At 34.9% G+C, this 23,349-nt stretch overlaps 1 protein-coding gene across 2 annotated transcripts in view; it reads right to left on the reverse strand.

The window, feature by feature from the left end:
- LOC111595794 (leucine-rich repeat and fibronectin type-III domain-containing protein 3) overlaps positions 1-23,349 on the reverse strand; it is a 156,285-nt gene that overhangs the window by 35,968 nt on the left and 96,968 nt on the right. For both annotated transcript variants that reach the window (XM_023309684.2, XM_023309680.2), the window contains exon 2: positions 15,563-15,604. The gene's annotated coding sequence lies outside the window, so the exon portion shown is untranslated. The remainder of the gene's footprint in view (positions 1-15,562; positions 15,605-23,349) is intronic.

A 23,349-nucleotide genomic window follows, 5' to 3' on the forward strand; every position in this document is an offset into this window, starting at 1 on the left:
TAGCTATAAAAACAACAACAATTGGCATTATCTTGATGGCATTTGTGTTCCATCACCCGCACATTTTAGCCAAGCTGCGACCCTCGAACAACAAATGGAACACAATCCCAATTCCCACCAGGCAGTCCAGACCGTAGCCAAAGCCAAACTCGACCTTCAGCTGCGCAGTTTGACAGCTGAGCGGCAAATACATAGATATAGTGACACATATGTATGTATGTATGTGTATATACAAATCTGAACGGATCTATGCAGGTTAAATAAATGCAAAGAATTCGCATTTTCTTTTTTAGTTTAATTGAATGGGGTATGCTTACAATGTAGAGCGAGTATGTTAAATGTAAAACAAAATAGAGAAACATTGCATGAGAGAGAATGAGAGGAAGATGCAAAGATAGATAGTAATAAGAAGAGAGGGAACGCGACGGAGAGAGAGAGAGGAAAAGTAATATTATAATAAGTGAGATAGAGAGAGTGGAAGACAGAAAGTTACAGATCAGAGTCTCTAACAGAGAGATAGAGACAGAGGCAGATGAATATGCAGAGATCAAGAGAAAGAGACAGAGACAGAGCACTAGAGGAAAGTTAGTATAAAATAGATCTTTATACAAATGCCAGAAAATACCAAGAGACGTTTTAATATGAACTCAATATATTCAGAGTAAAATACCTATACTACTATACGCAGACTTAAATGCTCTACGAGAGCATGTCGAAGAGAGTGCATTTAAATGTCATTTATCTACTGCTACAATGTCTATTTTTTAGCTTATTCTACTGTGTATACAAAATAGGAATATAGGTAACTATATTTTCATTCTTTACAGTTTTCTCTACAGGGTATTCCTAAGTCATATATATTAAACTGCATCACTAGCTGTTTTTCTTGCACTTTTTTCTTCGCCCGCAGCCAACGAATTAACATTAAACTTTTATTTATTTGCATATTTAGCAAACAGATAAATACATATAGAGAGTAAATTGACATAAGTAAATATTTATATATATAAAAAAAAATATATATATATATGTATAACATATGTATGTGTATGTATATATTTATACACTACAAACTGTTGTTACTTTTGTGCCCTGACTTTGACCAGCGATTTGCATAAACCACAAAATCCGCTTGTTTGTATTAGCATTTAGGTTTTCGGGCATTCAATAAATTTTGTAACTCTTCGCAAGTCGTTTAAATTTTTGTAAGAGAGTCAGCCGAAACTTGTTTTTGTTTATATGCAACAACAAAGATATCTAGATATATTTATATATATATAAATTGTTGTTTATATAGCCGGGGAGTGGTCTACACTCATATCTGACTGGTGTGTTCATCTTTATTAGGCATTCATTCATGTGTACAAAGCACAAAGTCGATAAACGGTCAGAGAGACAAAAGACAAAAGTTTTGCCAAGCTAGCCAAAAATGATGATGATGAAACAACAGTGGAGGCACAGTCGCACTGCCACCCAACAACCACCCAAAACTTCGCCCTCGGGTATTACTTTCAGCTAGAGACATGAAAGCCAGCCAACTAATAAGTTATCAATCAAATATTTTGGCATATGGCTGGACCTGCTGCATCCAATCAATTCGTATGATAAACTCAAATGATGGGCGACACTGAAAAGGGGGCGTGGCAGACTGAATTTGGGGTTGAGCTTGTGCTGCTTAGCATTGTTCGCCTTGACAGTTGTAAAGTGATTTGCTACGTGTATGTGAAATTATCATTCAGAACTTCGGATTCAGTATTTCCATACGCCAATTTGCGTCTGAAATATGATTTGCATGGAATATTTTTAGCTCATTTGTAAAGCTAATAATATGATGGAAGATTAATAGTAGAGTTTGCGCTGAGGCAGTGAGCTGTGGAGTTGAGTGAGCTTTTCGAGTCATTTGCATTTAAGAAGCAAATTATAGATAAGAAATATTCAAATTTTAGTTAATAAGAATCTATATTAATATATATTATATAAAATATAGTTTCAGAATTTTTAATGTTATATATTTATTTTAACTGCCATACTAATACCCTCAATTTCTTTATTTAATCTACAAAATTAAATTTTTAAAGAACATCACAATTCCACTCGACATTCAACGGCTTCTGAAATTCCATATCATTTATTTAAATATTTCTTTATCAAATTAGCAGAGTTACTAATCCGCTTAGCAACATAAATAACACGTTTTATAGGCAATGTCTACTATTATTAAGATCATAATCAACTTGCTAAATAAACCGGCTGCTCATAATTAAAAATAATTCATAAAAAGCGAGGAAAAAATAACGAAAAAATGTCAATATTGCAAATGTATTTGCCAAGCATCATAAGTTGAGAAAAACTATTTTTGTTTCTGTTTACCAATATCGAAACGACATTTCGTCTGTGATTTCCTGTTTATTGAGCGGCAGCAAAAAGTTTTCTTGGCCCCGGGCAAAGAGAAAGAAAAACAGAAACGGAACTAATACAACTCCAATGAAACGGACAGATAAATGTGACAAAGTTTCGGCTAATGGCCTACAGAGTACAGTGCTTCAAAAAAATATGCTAATTTAGACACCATAAAGAAGCTAACAAAAAAACAGCTAAAAAATCAACAGAGCACAATGAAGCGTAAAATGTATAAAAAATGTTAAAATATTTCGAAGAAACCAAAATGTCAGATGGTCAAAATACCAAAAAATACTCGTCATCATTTAATGATAATGATGATGATGATGATGATGATGATGGTGATGATGCTGCTGCTGTGTATGATAATAAGTTGTATGATGAGCGAATTTGTAGCTGATGTGGGCAGTTAAATAATTCGCATTGAGGAAGTGCCGCGTGAGCTTTGTAATTTAAAATTCCATTTGAATAGATGAAACACTTGCCAAGGTCAACTCGCATCAATACAAACTAATCAATAAAAAACAAAAATAAATAAATAAAATGCCAACAACAAATTGGGATGTACAAAAAATTTACTTTTTGCTCCCAACAATTTGTTGCGGCTATGAAGTTTTTTTCGATGTTCAGTTGGGAGTGATTGAGTAGGGTATATAGTCTTGGTGTGTCAGTATGTGATATGTAGAAGAAAGTAAGTTAAGATCTATATTTATCTATTTTGTCTAAGTTGAGTTAAGACTGAAAATGTTTCAAGCAACTCTCGCATTCTGAAGAGCTATCTAGGTATTGAAAATAAATTTGAAATATTTGAAAATGTTTAAAAATAATTTTTCATATTTTCGTTACATTAAATCAATTAAGAATCTGGATTATTTAAGTCTTACTCGAGAACTATACGAGGTAAATCTATAAAATTTAGTATATAAACTCCCATTTGATGTATACAGTTCATAAATATTTTTTTTTTTCAAATACTTTTCCATACTCTCAGAACAAATCACTTTTAAATAAAAGGTATTGCCATTTTTGTTCAAAAGTCAGGGAATCTGCCAGTCATGCACACCTGACGACTGTGTTTTTTTACGTTTATTTTCAATTGACTCGCCTTGAAGTGCGTCTTATGGCAACGAAATGTGGCAGTTGATCGAGTTGCGTAACGAGTGGAGAGTAGAAGCTGTTGGGTCAAGTGTGACCGAGTGAGTTGTAAATGCGAATGCAACGTATATGGAGCTTATGATAGATAGATTGGCATAGTTTGCTCTCGACTCTGGACTCGACTCGACTCCCCAAGCAAATAAAGTTAAGTGACTCCAAGTGTTTGCTAATGTAAAATGTGTGTTCCATGGTGGTTTCTACTGCTCTTCTTCTTTTACTCTTTTGGTGTGTGACTAAGAACTCGATTTAAAGATTGATTGCCGCCGAGCAGTTGACAAATTATAGCTAAGGCTTTGAATTTGTCGCATTTTTGTTGAAGCTTAAGGTAAGCTCTGTGCCGGAAGAAGTTTGGAACTGCTTTTGGTTGAATATGTTAAAAGTTTTAGCTATTCTCTATAGTAACTGTGGCCTGGAAGGCGTGTGAGATAGTAGAAGAAGTTTTGATATGATCATCTTCTATATGTCGTGACAGCTTAACGGTCATCTCTTGATATTTGAAGCTTGGGGTATATATTTAATTGTGTTAATATGCATTTTACTTTAATTGAATATTTTATTAGTTATATAACTAAATTTTAACTAAGTATAATTCGAATGCTATAAGAACTAGTATAAGAGCATATTCAGAGCAACTGCAAACATGGAAAAACTTTTTGATATTTCTGTTAAAAAAATTGTTAAATAATGAAATATTTATGAAGATAAGATTACAATACTTTCGCATATTTACAGCTCAACCAACTACAGTTAACACTTGCATCTCTTTTGACCCCACAATGAACTTAACCTTTGACACCGTTTGGCTCAAGTTGCATAATAAATAGTAAGGCTTAAGCGTTCAGGCACAGCTTCGCCACACAATATTAATCAACAACTATGCCTGGCCATGGACCTAGACCAGCTGGAATTAATCAAGGGAGCAGAGGAGTAGGAGACGCTGTCATTAAGGCGTACGTTTTTAGCCAGTTGGACGAGTGAAATGAACTCATTTGCTTTATATATAGCAGACAATAAAATATAATTTATATGCGTGCCATTGACATTGAAAGTCGTGCAAGATGTTAATTAAAGTTCATCAAAAATTTACCTGAACCAAAGATCTACGTATAATGAAGACATTAAGAGAAAAATGCTGTCGGCAACAATAAAAGTGAAGGCATTAAAACTAGTTGCATGAATTGCTCGCTGCTGGCTGCTTGGATAGTTGTTGGCTGCTTGGCTGTGTGTTGACTTCGTTTGTTTGGTTGGGCAGTCAACATTTTGCTTCGGTTTTCGCTACGTGCTAGAGATGAAAGCGATTTTCTCTGTGAAGCATCCAGCAAGAAAACCAAAAACCAAACTCAACTCAACTCAACTAAAGTCAACTCAACTGCGAGTCGAGCCGAGCCGAGTTATGAAAAACGCTTTTCATATTTATTGTTGGCTCGTTTATGTTTTGTTTTCGCATTTTTGCTACACTTTATTTGCGTTGGCCGTAATGAGGGGCAATTTATGTTAATTTCAGGTGGGGTCGACACATAAATCTACGTTAGCAGTGAAATTTAAAGCCAGTGCCGCAGCATAAAAGTTCAAAAAGTAATGAAGAAGAAGACAACGCGGTTGTGTGATAAATAAACCCAATAAGTGTAAGCCAATTAGAGCTTGCCCGACTGCCAGGTGCACTGCTAAAACAAATATTTTTAACTATTGAGCTTCTCATATAGTTTTCATAGTTTTACTGTACCTATACCAATAAAAAGTATGAGGAAGTTAGTTAAAATTTGGTTAATTGGAGTTCGAACTTGCTCGACGGCTAGATACTCTGTTAAATGAGAGATCTTCAACTATTGTATTTCTGCTATCAACATTTTATTTTCAATTGTATGTCTATACTATCTTATATAGCACAATGAGTTGCAGTTCGAGCTCGCTCGACTGGCAGATACTCTATCTAAAATTTTTATTATTTGCGTCTCAATTATCATTATTATGCTGAACATTATTCGTTGACGGCAATTTTAACTATGACATAAACCTAAAGAATGAAGAGGTAAGTCAATTGAGCATGCCTGACTTGAATATACTTATTAAAATTTTTCCTCTTTCGTCTCTTAATATTTATTTCTACCATAGTTAAATGAAAGCAAAAAGTAAGGCAGCTGAGCTCGACTAGGGTATACGCATTTGTATAGCTATGATCTATATGATTCGTATCAATAACTTGTATCCAACTGAGTTACTCAGCTAAGTATATCCTACAATCTGTATTAAAGAATTGGATATCTTTAAAGAAGACAGCGCATTTTTCTGCATGACGAAATTTCCTTATAATTTATTTTCCAAACTGTAACTCACTTAGTAACTTTCTAAGAAATTGACAAAAAATCTAAAAATTGTGCTCAATTTAAGTCGAAACAACTTCAGTTCAACTATTATAAAGTCATTTAAAGACCAAGCTAATATATGCGCCTTGTCAAACTTTTCGGCTTGCAGAGTATTCCTTATCAACTATGAATATCTTTTTGTACAAACGTTTGTAAACATGAACAATTTATAAACAAATTTTCTTGTTGTCAATTTATATTGAAACTAATAAATTTGACAGGGCGTAACCAGCGCGACACACAAAAACAGGACATCGGGTCAAAGTGAGTGGAACGGGACAGGACGGGGCGGGGCCGAACGGCGTCTGGGAGGGGGCGTGTCGTGGCTATAAAAAATAGACTTGTCAACTTTAGGAGCAGGTTTAACCTAGTTGTTGTCATTGTTGTTGTTGTTGCTTGTATTTGTTTGCTGAAACAAGTGAAAGTGTCAACGCCATGAAAAATGATGAATGGCACAAAGAATGGGGCAGCAGAAAAAACAACAGCGAGAAAGAAAAATACAGAGAGAAATATATATGGAGTGTGGCAGGCCGGTCAATGCGGCGTATGCGTAATTTATGTACTCTGCACGTCTGCGGATGCTGCTGCTGCTGCTGCTGCTGTTGTTGCTGCTGTGTACTGCGTGTATTGTGTGTGTACTTTGTCTGCAAGTGAAAAGTTTTGCCTACAAAGCGAGCAATCATTAGCTGCTCGCATAGATAGCACTGGCATTTAGACATTGACTGACGAGCAGAACAATCGGAATGCCTATTTGATGTTTTCAAATGGTGTAGCATTTAAATGTTACATATAAATTTTAGGTAAATTGCTATAAATTGGTAAACATGGCCATAAAAATGTAGCAAAAATATATTCTGTATGTATTTTTAATCAGAAAAAATTGGTGGTAAAAATAAAAGTTTTAGTTACTTTTGAATAGGAGTTAAGAAGAGCTCTAAGGCACAGAGGAATTAATATATAAATAAATTTTGTATTTTTGTATACTTTTATATATATTAAAATCTACATAACTTATAATTTATAAGCTAAATATTTGAATTGTAAGAAAGTACATTTAAGATTAAATATTTTTTTTATATTTATTTTTTTTTATTTTTATATATATATATATTTTATTTTTAAATTTAAAACTATATATTTTATAATAACATTAACTTTCTAAAATTCCGAAATATTTTTTTATTGCATATATATTCGATTTATTTTGAAAGTTTCAAACATTTATAAAATGCTTACATATTTTATAATATTCAAAAATAAAAGTGCATCATATATAATTTAGATTTATTAATTTATATAAAACTTTCAATTACCCACATATATTATTTATGATTTATGAAAAAATATTTCTTTATAATGAATATAGCAAACTAATATATATAAGTTCATTCAAAATTAATTTTTTTAAATTTAAGTTATTTTATTTAAGTCAGAGATTTGCTGTTGTTTCTGGAGCTTTAAGCAAAACAATTTCTGCTTTTATTCAACGTTCAAGCCGTGCACCTACTCCATAAACAACTCTCGCAGACTAAATTCTAAAAATACGTGTGGCTATAGGGGGAGAGCGGAGCACGAATAGGGGTCAGGTGCTAATGTGGCTGCTTATCTAGCAGTCGGCGCTTCTAGGACTTCATAGATAACTGGCAGGACTCATGGAGCGAACGCGTGAGCTGCATAATGAAAATGCTGCGGGTGAAAGTGGTAAAGGCAGAAGGTGGGCAAAGTCAAAGAGGGAGATAGAGAAAAGACAGAGAGAGAGAGAGAGAGAGAGAAGGCAACATTTGAATAGCAGCCTCTAGAGTAGCTGCAAAATGTTATGAACGCGCTAAGGCGTATTATTTAGTGCCACGAATAAAGCTGAATAAGCAGAGTGAGAGAAAGAGAGTGGGAGAGAGAGACAGTTGTCAAAGAAACGTAAGTTGCGGAGAGGTGTGCTCGGTAAGTTGTCAAGGGAGGCTGGGGAGCAGCTGGTTTTGTGATTCGGTTAGATGCTAATTTCTTTGCCATGTGCCGTCCATGCGTAGTTGGCAAAGTGCTAATTTTGTAGCCAAAAGTGTGTGAATGGACCGAGTAAAGAAGGGTTTCCAGTCACTGCGGAATGTCGCGAAAGTTCAAGCTTTAGACTCCATCTCAAAGAGAATGGATTCAATTCAATTTGTCGAGTGAAGGTGCCAAAAAGCGGCTGTGCAAATAAACTGTCAGATATTATCAAGAAGCATAGCCAAATGCTTTAAAGAAAGTTAAAAGGTGTCGCCACATTTTACATATAATAGAGAAGAGCTGACTAAGAGAATAGCTATTTATATGTGCGTAAATGATATGGGCAGAAATGATTTTCCTGCTATGAATATGTAAATAGAGTAGAACATATATGCATACATTAATATAGTTTAGCTAAACTAAGCTTCGATAAGTGTTATGCCTAGATAAATTATATATCAAGGACATACAATAATAATGCTTTTCCTGACATCTACGTTCTGTACTAATCGAAGCCATTATACAAATGTCGCTAGTAGACTCTTCTTGTGCTTAATGCTATAAAAATTCTCTAAGAGTCATTCAAAGCGGCTTCTCTATTAGAGAAGTTTAATGAGCGAATTTATAAGCGGATTCTAGTGAAGAGTTTTTGTTGAGGAATCTAATAAACGAGCCTTTCGAGATGTTGCCTTGCCAGACTCTTTTGCAACCTATGCCACATATACCACTTCTGATAAAGGACAGAATCTAAAACGATGTTCAGACTTATCTGTGATTATTCTTAACTGCTCTGATATACACACTTACCAGACAAGTCAGTGGTAAGCTTCTCTTAACGGACTCCCTTTGCAGCTGCCTTTAGTAGTTTCTCTTGTCATACTTATCTGTTTGACTTCATCAGTGCTCTACAGTGCTTTGACAGACTTTTTTAGCAAACACTTGTATCAGCCATTCGACTTTTCTATCAGACTTCTATCTCTCTCTTTAAGAACAGCTTCTTACAATTCCTACACACAAAATTGCCAGTATTACCAGTTGAAGTTCAGCTCTGGTTACCTTCGGCGCATCTATGCGTCCATCGTGTGAGCAATCAAAGCAGCAAACATTCAATAATTGTCAGCTACAGTTGGCTGCAAGGGTATAATTCCATAGAGCGCAGTGTGGCCGGCCATTCGAAATTCATTCAAGCAATGCAAACGAGCAGCAGTAACAGTAAATCTAAAACACGCACTCAAAAAAAAAAGAAATCACACACACACGCACAATAACAATAAAAGTTTCTCATGAAAAAAAAAAACGAAACGAAACGAAAAACAAATATGAGAAAAATGCTGTTGTTGCTGTGCGTGTGTCGAGCCTAACTGGGCCTAAGTAACGAACCCAGTGAAGTCTATGACCTGGCCACCTACAGCACCATATATAGACGCCCACTCAGCCACGCCCCCGCCAACCCTAACCCCAACCCCTCGTTGGCAATCAAAAGCGGCGGCGTTTTTCTTTTGGGCTGCGGCTCTTAGCCTAAGCGTGGTACAATGAACTTTGCACAAGCATTGGGGCCATACCCTACAACAACAGTGTAAGGGCGGGGTTGAAGCTCGGCCTGTGTAATGCAACGCAAGCAGAAAGCAGCATCAGTAGCAGCAGCAGCAACAGCAGCAGCAGCATTTGAGAGCAGCTTGCATGCTGCGTTGACTGCGGCTGTTTGCATTTAAATTTTTCACATTCAATTCATTTGAGGCCTGCCAACAAAAAAGCAAACAGAGTTACAAAGACGAGACGCAGCTCAAGGCGAGGGGCTGTGTGGGAGAGCGAGAGAGAGAGTGGGGGGGGATAGGGCGAGGAAGTAGGGGCACACGCTATTCTCTTGCTTGAAGAGCCTTCAGTCTGAGGCTCGCCTCTTGGCGGGGCTAAACGCTGCGCAAAATAAAGCTAATACTCGAGTGTTGCAACTAGTTCTGTGCCACGCCCCCATAGGCAAAATGGGCTAGCCCGCCCAACTGTCCAGCTGCAGCTGCAAATGACTAGCGGCCCTTGCTAAATTTTGACGTGGCCTTTGTTTTTGTTTCTCATTTTTGTGCTTTATATTATTTTCTTTATCTTCTTTTTTTACAATTTTGCTTGCATTGTGTGGGCGTGGCAAGCACCTGTTCTGTGCCCATTTCATTTCCGAGAGCTGAGAGTAACAATGTTTTGCGCCTGCAGAAACTTTGCTAGACTAATATTAATTATAATTTAAAAAATATATATATTTGTATGTCAGAGTTTGAGATCTTGTTAATTGTGAGCAATTTTATTAAATAGAATGAGTAAAAGTTGGGAGTTACTGAGAAGATACCCTGAAGATACCTTTCAGACCAGGTATTTTTCTGTCAGTAAATATTGCGCATTAAGAGTAACGCCTTCACCCTGGCTACACATATCAAATCTTAATTTTAATTATTTTAAGCCAGTTAAGCCGTTCCTTTGACAGTCAACAAACCGCTTAACTGTAAAATGTATCGATTCCGTTTTAAATTTTGTTCACAGTTTAGATTAAGCATCAAAATTGAAACGTTTTACTGTTACGCTTGTGTGTGTATATTTTTTCGACTTCTTTTGCACCTGAGTATGTGTGTGTGCAGGCAAAAGTACCGTACATTTGCTAACAAGCCAACTACGTGCAGCCAACGTTAAAATACGAACAACAACTAGAACAACAACAACTATAACACTTCTAACAACAACTCGAGCAACAAGAACCCGCTAGGCAACTACAGCTCGACTGTTGCTTGACTAGGATACGTATGCACACGATTGCAATTGTGTGTGTGTGTGTGTGTGTGTTTGTGAGGCCACAACGGTAAATCATCAGATCCACACACAGCTTATACACACGCACACACACCTGCGATTTTGATGACGACAAAAAACTCGCGCTTACCTACTCTGTGCAGCCAAGTTACCTTGCTCCTCGCTTTATCGCCCCCTGCCAACCTTGTCTGCCACGCCTCCTTCACGCTGCACCTTACTCGCTGCCAACAACTTTTGGGTCTCATTCAATTTTTATTTATGCTCGTCAGTGAGAGAGCTTAACAGTTTGCCTAACGAACTGTTTATGCTCTTTTGAAATTTATAAACATTTTGTTGCGTCTAAACTGCATATATATTCCATACATATATAATATCAGTATGAAATCTATTAAATATATAAATATATAATATATAAAAAATACTAAAATCATATTCGAAGAGCGACGGCTATTGCTTAAAAACTAATAATAAAAATTAAAAAATTTTATTATCATTTTTGTTCTTTTTATTAATAATTTTTTGATATTCTATTTCACTAAATTAATTTATAATTATTTTTCTAATTAATTAATTTTTATATTTTTAATTAATCAATTTAAAATCTTTTTTTTCAGATTTATTTATTGTAATAATTTTTGTTTTTAATATTTATTTTAACATTATTGTAAAATATATATATTTAAGTTCTTTATTTATTTTATTTGTGTATATCTAAATTTTTCATAAATGTTAGCTTCTGAAATTTTATAAGTTCAAAATTTTCAAGCTTGAAATATATTTTGAACACATTTTTGTTTGGTTGTTCAATTGGTCTTTTGATGAAGTTCTTGTTAGGCTATAATAAGGGAATACCCTTAACTTTATTGCGCTTAACTTTACAGATCCTTAAAGTTCAGCTATAAAGCTGAATGAGGCACAGTTCGCCTATATGTGTAACACTTCTTTATAGCAAGACTGTCCGAAGAGCAAAGTTAAAGACTTCAGTGCGCTCTCTCTCTCTCTCTCTCTACTACCCTCGCTCCCTCTCTCTCCGTTGCAAGGCCATAAAATATGATACAAAATACAGTTCACGTCGATTGAATGTCTTTGTATTTGGGTCAGCAATGCTGTCGCGCCTGGCCACTCGCCTGGCTGCCTGGCTGGCTGGCTTCTCTTGCAGTTGCTGCTGCTGCTGCCACATCCAGTTGCAACAAGAGCCACTCGCGTATTTGGGCCACAGAGGCAGGGCGGCTGTATGGCACGAGGCTTGGGGCAAACTTGTTTTTAATCGTTGTCAATGGCCAAAACGTTAAAGTGTCCCGTTTGTCGCTTGTGGACGCTGCACTTGCGGCATTTGCTGTTTACACAGGGGCATGGCTGTTATTTGCGGGCCAATTTGCTGGCTGCATTTGAAAACATAAAAAGCAAAACACAAAACGTGTTTCAAGTGCTCGCAGCACTGTCGTCGTTGCAAACAGGTTGCACTGTTAGTTGCACTGATTGTCGTAAATCAGCTCACATCACCCCTAACCGAGAGAGGCGCCTCCTTTCGCCACATGGCCAATAAGCTATGAACAAGTGGGGCAGAGTCCAAGACAGTTATATGAGACATATAAGACGATTTTCAAGCATAGCTAACTATCAATATTTACGCACAATATCATACCCGATCTCCTCCTCTCTCTCCCACTCTCAGTGTTTCCAAATGATTGCCTACAATTTGGTCGTGCGCAACGATTTGAATTTTTTCTCATTTTTTCTCCATTTTTTTGGTATTTAATACGCATGACTTCAACTTGGCTCTGTTGTTTATTTATGTTGTAACTGTTTTTTGACTCGTCAACGTATTCATAGACCCGTTTTTCTTCTGCCTTCTTTCCTATTTGGTGTTATTTTCCTAACGAGTTAGCTCAGAGATTTGCGTGGGGATCAGCCTATGTAATGCATACAAGATACACAGAACAACACGAAGTAGCCAAAGTTGTCAGCTAAATCTTAAGTTCAAGTCTGTATGGCTGTGTGTGTGTGGGCTGTACTTAGTATGCTCAATAGAACGTGTAAATAATAGCATAGACAGAGGGTAGAGTGGATAGCGGAATAATACGGAAATAAAATGATCACGAAATGCTTAATAATATTCAGTTAAAACTGACTATTTAAACAACAAAAAACCAGTTTTAGCAAAGGGTGAAGATATATAAAATATATCTAAAACTAATTTTAGTAAAATTAAATAATAGCATAAACAATAATATAAAAAATGTAGTATTAATTTTAGTAAAGTTAATTAATATCATTAAAAAAGTATAAAAATATTATTAATTAATTTTGGCAATGTTAAAAAATGCTAATAATATATCTGATTAACTTTAATCTAATTTCATGTTTTGAAATATCGGTTACGTAATATTATTATTAACAAATTTGTTTATTGTCTCGTATAAGACGGATTGCAAATAAAAACAGCATTAAAAAAAAAGAAATATTTTGAAATATTATTATTTTAAGTGAATCCTAAAAAAATGACACATTGAAAACGTTGTTTATAATGTGGTTACATATTAAATATGTAGTTCAAGATTTTACAATGGACAATGGACTTTAATGGACTGCATTTTATAGACATTTTGAATTAATATATAATTTTATAAATAATATATAAATTAAAAAAAAATTCCAACAGTATTTAATTATTATTTCGATGCAAACTAAAATATATTTAAATTCAATATAAATTAAAAACTTTTGTTAGCGTAGCAAAAAGGAGCAAATTGAATAAGCAATTGAGATTCTTTCTATTAATTCTTCAATTGCTATAAATTAAATTTAACTAAACAATTTTTAATTAAAGCATTTCTATATCTATATCTATATTTTATGCTATATCTATATTTTATGCATGACAATATTAAGCCTAAATTTGTATACACAACTTTTTCTTTAAGTGTACTTAACTATTCAACTATAGTAAAAACAGATCGACGCACATTATCGTAATTAAAATTGTTTAAGCTATCTAACAACGATATCGATCACCTTTTCGGAAAAAAAGAAAGAAAGAAAAACACACAGCAGAAGATAAAAGGAATTTGTCCGACATTCGTTTAAGCATCGTAACATGCGATCGGATGCCGCAACTATGCTGAACAGTGTACTCGGAGATTGGCATTTTTCGACTGTGCAACTGGGCAACTGTACAACTCAATTGGAAATTGGAAGCCAACTCGAAAAACAACTTCAAATGACCAGATAAACATTGCCAATTGACTGTGCGTTGGCCAATGGAGCGAGTGGCGAGCAAAATGCGATTCAGTTACCGCATCGACAGCACCATCATCATTAGCATGATGATGATGATGATGATGCTGGACGAGTCAATCGAGTTGCGTCGCATACCAAAACGGCCCAAAAGAAAAGCGTGGAAAAATGCGTAACAACAACAACGAAACGAAACGAAGCGAAATGAAATGCCCGAAAATCAAAAAGCGTGGCAACAATTTGAAGCTATTAACGGTTAATCTGGGCCCGAATGCTTCCAGAGCCCTCCACACACAGACACACACCCTTTTGCTGTGCGTCGACACTGTTTATGGGGCTCTGCATGTGTGTCAACTAAGCATTAGTTATGCGTTTCGTATCTGCCGATGTTACAGCGAGTCTATCTCTAGCTGTAGCTAGATAACTGTGCATGTATCTGAATCTAAATATACGCATGTAACTGTATATTTAGTATTTGCTGTTGTAGATACGTATTATATATATATGATTGGCTGCAAATGTATCTTCATTTGTTTAGATATATATATATATATTTGTCTTTACTTGTATCTAAAGACATCTTTAACTATATATCTATGTATCTATGTATCTATATATATGTATCTTTATCTTTACTTGTATTTAAAAACATCTTTAGCTATATATCTATATATCTATATATCTATATATCTATATATCTATATATCTATATATCTGTATATCTATATATCTATGTATATATATATCTATATCCCTATATATACAGTTGTATCTTTATCTGTAAATGTCCTTGACTCAATAATTTAATCATTATACATATACTTGCTTTTGTATCTATAAGCGTAAGTGCATCTATGTAGTGACCTGTGCATACATATACTTGCAACTATAACTGTAACTGTTAAACGTCACCTGCAAATGTCCGTAGCTGTATTTGACAGCCCGTAAGCTGAACCTTTGGGCAACCATTTTGGCTGGCAATTAGCCGCGATTATGTGCGTTTCATGTTGTGACCCGTGCTTTGTGCTGTGCAGTTAAATGTTGTATGCGACATTTGCCACATATGACACGCGACACATGTGGCATACGCGTACATGTGCCAATCGATCCTCCCTTGCCCTGCGCTGCCATGACCCGCCCGTTTTGCCATTGGCTCTGCTCATTATGGCTAATTAATGGAATTCGCACTACATTTCGCACAAATTTATGGCGCTTAGAGCGCTTGGCCACGCCCACCTTCCCGGCCAAGGCGTGTCCGCCCCATCGGCTATCGCCGTTAATTGCTTATTTATTTTGTTTTATGCTCATTTCGGCAAATATGTATTTTATTTTGCGCCTACTTTTGCCTATTATTTCTATTTTAATTTAGCTTCTGCTTAGCGTTTGCTTTTGGCTTTGGTTTTGATGTCTTGCAACTTTGTTCGTAGCTCTTAGCTGGCAGCTAAGAGGGTCATTGGCTAAAAATTAATGGCTCATTTTAATGGGTCATTCGAGAGCACTTTGTGAAAAGTGATCGACACATACACAAACACACGCACACACTGCAGACTAACAGTTGGTGTAAATGTAATTAGCTGAGCTTTGTCGAAAATTGGGGAGACTGGGTCAAAGAACATGTGAAACTTTTTTCGGTTTACCTTGCTGGACTTTCAATTTGATGATAAAAGTAGCTCACAAACCTGAAAAGATACAAGAGAATGAAGACAAATATGAGTTATTTGCATTTCATTTGATATATTGGTATATTTATCAGCTAAATATTATATAGAGCTTTTAAAGCACATGAAAGCTTAATATTTGAGACCAATTTAGCAGTATTTTAAGGTTGGTGTAAATAAAGTATCATTTTTTAAAGCACATGCAAAAGCTTTCTTGTTTAGATTTCATTGAAAGATAGCTCCAATACCATAAAGTCTTGTAAAAATACCAAAATGTGTGGAAGGTATGATACTTCGGAACAGAAAAAAACGCTCAATGAAAAATATATAAAATAAATATTATTTTACAAGCATGTTAAAGCTTTAATTCTTTCAGCTTAGATTTGCGTTTTTGTATGCATTATTTATATTAAATTATTGAAAACATCCCACCAAAGTTATTGAAGAAAATACATTATATTCAAAAGCTTTTCCCAAAGCTTCAAAGCTTTTTACAAACACGTAGTTACAACTAAACCTCTTTATAAGTCTTCATATATTGAAAGCACATTAAAGCTCATAACAGAAAGGCTTTGCAAGAGCAAAGCTGAAAACCCTTTTGTAGCGAAGTCAATTATAGGTAATCATAAGCAAAAACTTAATATTTTTTAGTTGAGCTAATAAAAATGAAACTTTTTTATGACTATTATTATAAAATTTGCTTTAAGCTTGTGAAAAAGCTCATAAATTTCATAAAGCAGCAGCTAAAGCAAAGATTTCTTGATACATATATATTTTCTTATGAAAATATTTCGCTCAGCTGCTCGCAAGTATCAAAATTTCTCAGCAAAAAGGGCAAATTTACGCCTTAACGCTGCAAATGTAATGACAAAAGGATGCGAGAGACAGGATACAACAAAAAAAAACAATAAAAAAAAAAGAAAAAAGGACGCAGGAAAATGCAGAAATTTTATTGCAATATGCATATTAAATTCAATAAATTTTGCATGGCGTGAAACAGTAAGCGGAGATAGCTAGACTGACAGACAGGCAGACGCCACTGTAGCTACAGCCATACATACGTATATATATGTCTGTATGTACATATATATATGTATATATCCTTATCTATATATAGCTCAAGACTGGATGCGCGGTTGCAGTTGGGTTACAGGTCGCCATTGATAGACACATAAAATATGTTCGCTGTGCGAGCGAGATGGATGAAGGTAAATGCAAAATGGAAGCAGCGGAAGTTGCACGACTAGCAGATGCCCTGTAGATAGAGTTAAGAGTGTAGAGTGTAGAAATTTGGATTGCAAAATTTTTATATTGATGCATAAGTGGCAAATACCCTAGAGTTAGAGATGAGCGTGTGTTTAGATAAAAACTGACTAACAGATACCCTTTATCTAGAGCTAATATTCGAGAAGGTGGGCATTTGAAGATTATTTAATTGACATACATTAACAGACTATACCGAACAGAAATGTGCTCTCTACTTAGAGCTTGGAATAAGGAGAGCTCAGATTCGCTTTAAGCATAATCAAATCAAGTTTCTCCGCCGATTCAAAGTCCAACCTGAACAAATTTAATATACATATATGGGCCATATCTTATGCCCTCACATGACCAATTACAGGGTATACCAGGTAGTGAATCGAAAGAATTTTGCTGACAAAAAACGGTGCTAAGCTTTTCTCTTATTCATCTTCTGCCATTTTTTCTGTTCTTCTGCTCTGCTCAGTGCTGGAGCTCGCGACAAAGTTTATTTAGCCCTCGACTTGGAATTTGAATTGAATGTCCTCGTTGCTAAAGTGCAGGATTAAAAGCAGTCAGAGGTGAGTGGCAAAAAAAAAGGGAGAGCAAGCTGCATAAATCGAATCAGCTGACAATGGAATGGAGCCTGGGAGTTGAGCTTGGCAACGTGATGAGCATGCCAATTGTCTGTGGCGGTGGAAATAGCTCAAGATTTATATTTAGCCTGGCCAAAAGGTATCATTCGAGCCAATCATTATCAATGCCAGAACTTAATGATGGGTAGCACACAAAATACAGAATACAAAACAAAAAAAACTGAGCCCCTGTGGAGCGCTATAAGTCGCTTCGATTGTAGTCCGACTGTTGGCGCTGTAGTCAAAGCAATATTTAATTAAATATTTGTTGTCGGTTCTGTGTTGTGGAGTAACCACGCCCCTTACGCCCCTAACCCTCTACACATGTATCCCTTAACCAAAGGCCTCTCGTGTGTTCTGTGATTGCTTTTTGCCAGCGCGCACAAAAATAGTTTGAACTCGAAAATTGCGAAAATTCAAAATAACAAATTGCATCGATGTTGCTGCTGCTGCTGTGTGTTGCTACTGTCGTTGTTGTTGTTGTTGTTGTTTTTTAGTCACTGCGGTCGTCAACTTTGCCGCTTGCAACTTTTGCCGATTGGCAGGCGGCAACCGCGATTGCAGCTACAATGCTGATGCTGTTGCTATTGCTATTGCTGTTGCTGTCTATAAAACTGTGACTGGACCAACATCTGCTGCCTTCCCTACCCTTGAAACCCCATTGCGCCAGAGGCGTCGTTAGCGCAAATTGGCAAGGGGGGCGTGTGCAGCACGCGCTGCAGCTCACAGCCAAGTGACTTTGCACTTTCGCAAAATATGCTTTAAGCGTGGCAGCTACAAAAACTTGCTGAATTCTTTTCTTCTTGCCATTGTTAAGATCGAAATTATAATGTCAAAAGGAAATTCGCAAAAGCTGTCGCTTAAGACTTTTAGCAAATGTATGGCTTGTGGTAGTTAAGAGACAATTTTTTCTGCTAAAATTGAACTTCAAAAAGTTATTCGATATGGCGAATTTTATGCTTAAGATTTTGTGTGATTTTTTTTTTGTACACTTTAAATTGAGTGAAATGGAAATTTGAGATAGAATAGTATAGGAATATTATTGATAGAAAAGAATAAATATTTTCAGCAATGCCTGCCTGCCAGAACGTCTGTCTGTCTGTCTCATCTGCCTGTCAGTTCTATCTGTTCGTCGGCCGATCCGTTTGTTTGTATAGATATATAAACATCGATTCCTTAACTTATCTAGATCAACTACTGCTTAACAGTTACAGCTTAGTTTTCTTTCTTTCAATGATCGATAACGTTTATTTGTTGTTTTCTTGAAATTGATAAACATTGATATCTAGCTTTGGTCTTTAGACCATATCTCGTGAACTGTACTCAGCAAATATGATATAAAGATTCTCATAGAACAAATATCTAATTATAACTTTCGCCTTTGGATGCTTCCTCCTACATACATTCAAAGATAAGCGTAGTACGAGCTAGAATAACTGATAGAGCTGCTGTCAATGTTGTTTAGGGCGTCTTCTAAACGATTATTTCTTTCACCACTCTAAAGCCAATTCGGAACGAAAGTAGATACTCATGGGAAGCTACATCAATATACAAAAGATTTCAGCCGAAATTGTTAAGTTAACATGTCATAGACAGAGACCTTAACATACGAAAGCTTTAGACAGCTAAGCAGACTAGAAAAGCATTAAGATTCGAACTGTCATAAAAGAAAAATAGAATAAAAAATCATTTCCGTAGAAAAAGACAGTATTAATATAATCATATTACATTTCATATATATTAAATATGTAAACCAGCTACATTAAAAATATAAAATAAAATTTCATTTTATATTTCTGTTCATTCTTTTTGCAGCATTGCAGCTCAACTGCAACTGCAACTGCAAAAATTTCTAATGAAATTTATTTAGAAAATAGTTTTATTTCTCAGGTCATAAATCAGCGCATTACGTAGACTTAAAGCCATTACACATTTTAAGCTTCTTTCGCTGTCTGTTGTACAGTTCGAGATTAAAATTTTACCCAAATCCCCCTTTTGTTGCCTGCGCCGTCTATGCCCCGGCAGCAGGGGCGACGTTGTGTTCAGACAGGCTTAGTCTGTGTCCTTGCTTTGCTAAGGCTTTGTGCTGGCCATGGCCAAGCGAATGCAATTAAAGAGAATATATCGCTGGCCAGAGTCAAAAACCAAATCTAAATCCAGAGTCGCAGCCGGAGTCGAAGCTGGAGCCAGGTCTCTGGATGAGCCAGAACTTGCTTTTAGTGCCGAAAAACTCAAGACTCAGTCGCTTGGCAATAATTCAGCGAAGTTGTTTGCTTCGGTGGATTGCTGTGGTTGCTGTTTGACCAAAAAAACACTGTGTTGCAGTTGCCGCATGTCCATTGCAGTCGCGGCCGCCTTGTTAAGTAATTTTGTTAATAGGCTCCGGCTTCAATAAATCTTTGTTGCTTGCCACAATTCGTTGCACATTTCATGCTCTCTTTGCTGGCGGCTATTCAAATGGAAACTAGTTCAAGCTCTCAAGAAGCTCAATGAAGTTGTTGCCACCCACACACACACACAATTAGAGTAACACAACTTGCCACAGATTGCTGCACGCACCTGAGCCACCTCAGCCTGACAGCCTACAAAAAGCCGCTGCCTCAAATACTTTTGCGAACTTTCACCAATTTGTGGACGCTTCGATTGCAACAATAGCAATAAAAAACAAAACAAAAAAAAGTAATAATAATTATAATCCATTATTATGATCACAATTATTATTTTGTGGTATTTTTACGAAGAATTTTTAACACGTGTTTTTAACGGTGTTTTTGAATGAAGCCATGAGATAGCTTTCTTATAGAGTGTTTATGTTTGCATTGTATTAATTGAGACTTTACTGTTCTGTCTGGGCTATATGTATATATGATGTATGTAGATATACGAGGTGCGTTCAAAAAGTATAGCAAATAATTAATTTGGAAGGCTTGCTTCTATATATATATATATATAAATAATCTATGCTTATTTATTTGACTTTTTTTTTGTAGCAACATAACATAATAAATTGTGAATGCTTAGTGCCTTTTCGATAGCTGTTTTGCAGCACGTGTTTTAACTTCTCATCAATTTGTGCCTATTCCAAAAAATGAAGCAAAGTATCTATACCAAAGTTTTGACCTGAAGCGACACACTAATGATGCCGCAGCTAACGTATTCCCCAGCCTCAGACAGAAACTGAAGAGGCCCATGAAACGAGGAAGATGCGCTATAATTAAGCAGCTAAAGACGGCATCGAAGAAGCAGCTGTACAAGATTTCTAAAAATACTTAAAAAATAGTATATTATATTTAAAAAATATAATATATAAAATATATAAGATATAAAAATATAATAATTTATAAATACAAATACAAAATCTGAGTGAACCGTATAATACATAAAGCATTGATTAACATTATATGGCATATATAAGTTGTAATTTATTCAATATTATCTTTTAAGCAAAAACTCTAATAAAAACAAGTTTAATAAATTCTAAATATTTTTCTATAATTATTTATATTTACACACAAATTCAAAATTTTAGTTAGAGCCATAAGTGATTGGCAACTGTGGCCCCAAGTTGTAAATTTAATGGGTATCTCAAGTACGTTCCATGTGTCAATAAGAGCTGGCCATTTATCTTGCTCAACATTTTCGCTTAGCTAATTTTCGGTTGCAAGAGAATTTTTGCTCATTGAGTTGATTACAGCGATTATGGCTGCAACACTTACCCCCATGCCCCATTACTCTCTATATATATACATATATATATCCCTCTAGCAACACTCTCTCTGCCGACTCCCCTCTGGCACCTGTCTAAGCGCCTTTCGCGCTGCGCTGTTATTTACACCTGGTGCGCTTTTTGGCTCTGGCGCAAACTCGAGCCATGAAAAATGCACAAAAGTTTACACAAAATTTACCAACTTGAACAACAACAACACGTGTATGTGTGTGTGTGTGTGTGGACGTTGTTAAATGGAATTTAATTATAAAATAATTATGCGCTCATTTGTTGCTTTTGTTTTAATTGTTTTGGCTCTTGCTTAATTTGCCTCATTAGAAACATTTTTTTTTGCTTTTTGTTTTATTTTTGCTTTGCTTTGACGCTTGGTATTTGGGTCAGGTACTTTTGCTGCTGATGACTGCTTGACTTTCTGCAGTCAGCCCAGTCCATCAGTTTGTCAGTTCGTCATGCCATCATTAAGGCCCATCAGTCAACCAGTTGCTCCTGCTTAAAATACTCTGCAGAAAATTGTGAATATATAGGCTCATATATCAGAGATATAATACCATATCTGCAGGCGGGTATATAATACTGCATTCAAATATTACATAGAGACTCTACTCTCTTCATTTTAAAGCATTCTTATTCAAAGGAGGTATCTGGAAGTGCATCCACTCCAACATAATTCATATAAATATACATAATCATTTATATAGGGTATTATATATTATATTCTATAATTATTTATAATTATATATATTCACATAATTCATATAAATATATATAATAGCTTATATAGGGTATTATATATTATATTCTATAATTATTTATTAATATATATTATTTTCTAATATATATTTCAAATATATGCTCTTCATATATGAAGTAATTAAAATCAAAGTCTAACTTTCCATTTCTTCAATCCCAGAGTATCTCCAAGCACATCACTTCTATTAAAATCCTACTTCATTTCTATTCAACAATCTAAACTTTACAGCTTACGGTTGTATTTTGCCAGCCTTAATATTTTCAACTCATTTAAATTGTTTTTAATCAGTTTCACATTTAGTTCTTATTTTATTCCATTTTTGAAATATTTTCATTCGGGTTTTTTATTTAGTTTTCATTCTGTTTATTTGCTGTTTTTGGTATTTGTGCTTCATTTGAAATGAAAATTAGAATTTTTATGCCACAAGGTGAGCCGGTGGCAGGAAATAAATTACAAAACTGGAAATCGCAATGGTTAATTGTGTGCGCGCGCTCATTGCACAGATTACGCATACGCAGCGTTGCACAAGAAATAAATACAAAATTGTAAATTGTAACAGGTAACTCTTAATGCATTTATGCGCTTTGTCAGTTTCGAATTATACGGCTCTTAATTGGCAATCGTTTGATTTATAGACCTGCACTTAACTGTTGACATCTGCAAGTCAAAACATATTCGCAACGATCTAATTACAACTTGCTTGAGCTACATACGCAAGTGAATGTTAAATGTTTAAAAAAAAATGTATAAATATTTTATTAATTCTTATTAACTTGGGGCTTCAACAATGCCTTTTATAAACTTTACATTAAATATTTTTTAAGTGTAGAGCGTTGCCGACAAAGCATATAGCTCATAATAATATTTCTTAATATTTGATTATCATTTGATTTTCATCATATAAGTAAAAGATTCGTTTTTTTAATACTAAATTGCACATATTTTTTTAAATATAATAACTAAAAATGTTAGGAGAGGTGTAAATAATGCGTATTGTGTTTAAAATTAAAAAAAAAATATTAAGGTATTTTATTGTATAGCTATTTTTAGTAAAGAAGTAGTAAAGGAGATAAGTGTTCTTTAATGTAAAAAATAATTTATTAAAAACAATTTTATTTATTACTTGCTGGTCTACATATTTTTACGGAAGGTATGAACTTAACATTTTTTTATATTATACTTTTTTTTCAATATTTTATTAGATTTCAATTTTTAATTTTAAATTCCTTAAATCCATATTATATTCCAATATACATTCTTTTTGTGTATTATCAATTTTTAATACAGATATAAATTTTGAGCACGCTGCTTTAAGTTTGTATTTCATATAAGTTCTTCAATTATGATTTCGTTATGTCTTTTAATTGAATTAAAACGTTAAATGATTTATACAATTAAATTTTGTATTTATTTC

This window comes from Drosophila hydei, unplaced genomic scaffold (assembly GCF_003285905.1).
Source record: "Drosophila hydei strain 15085-1641.00,03,60 unplaced genomic scaffold, DhydRS2 tig00000172-arrow-pilon, whole genome shotgun sequence".
NCBI classification, from domain to species: Eukaryota; Metazoa; Arthropoda; class Insecta; order Diptera; family Drosophilidae; genus Drosophila; species Drosophila hydei.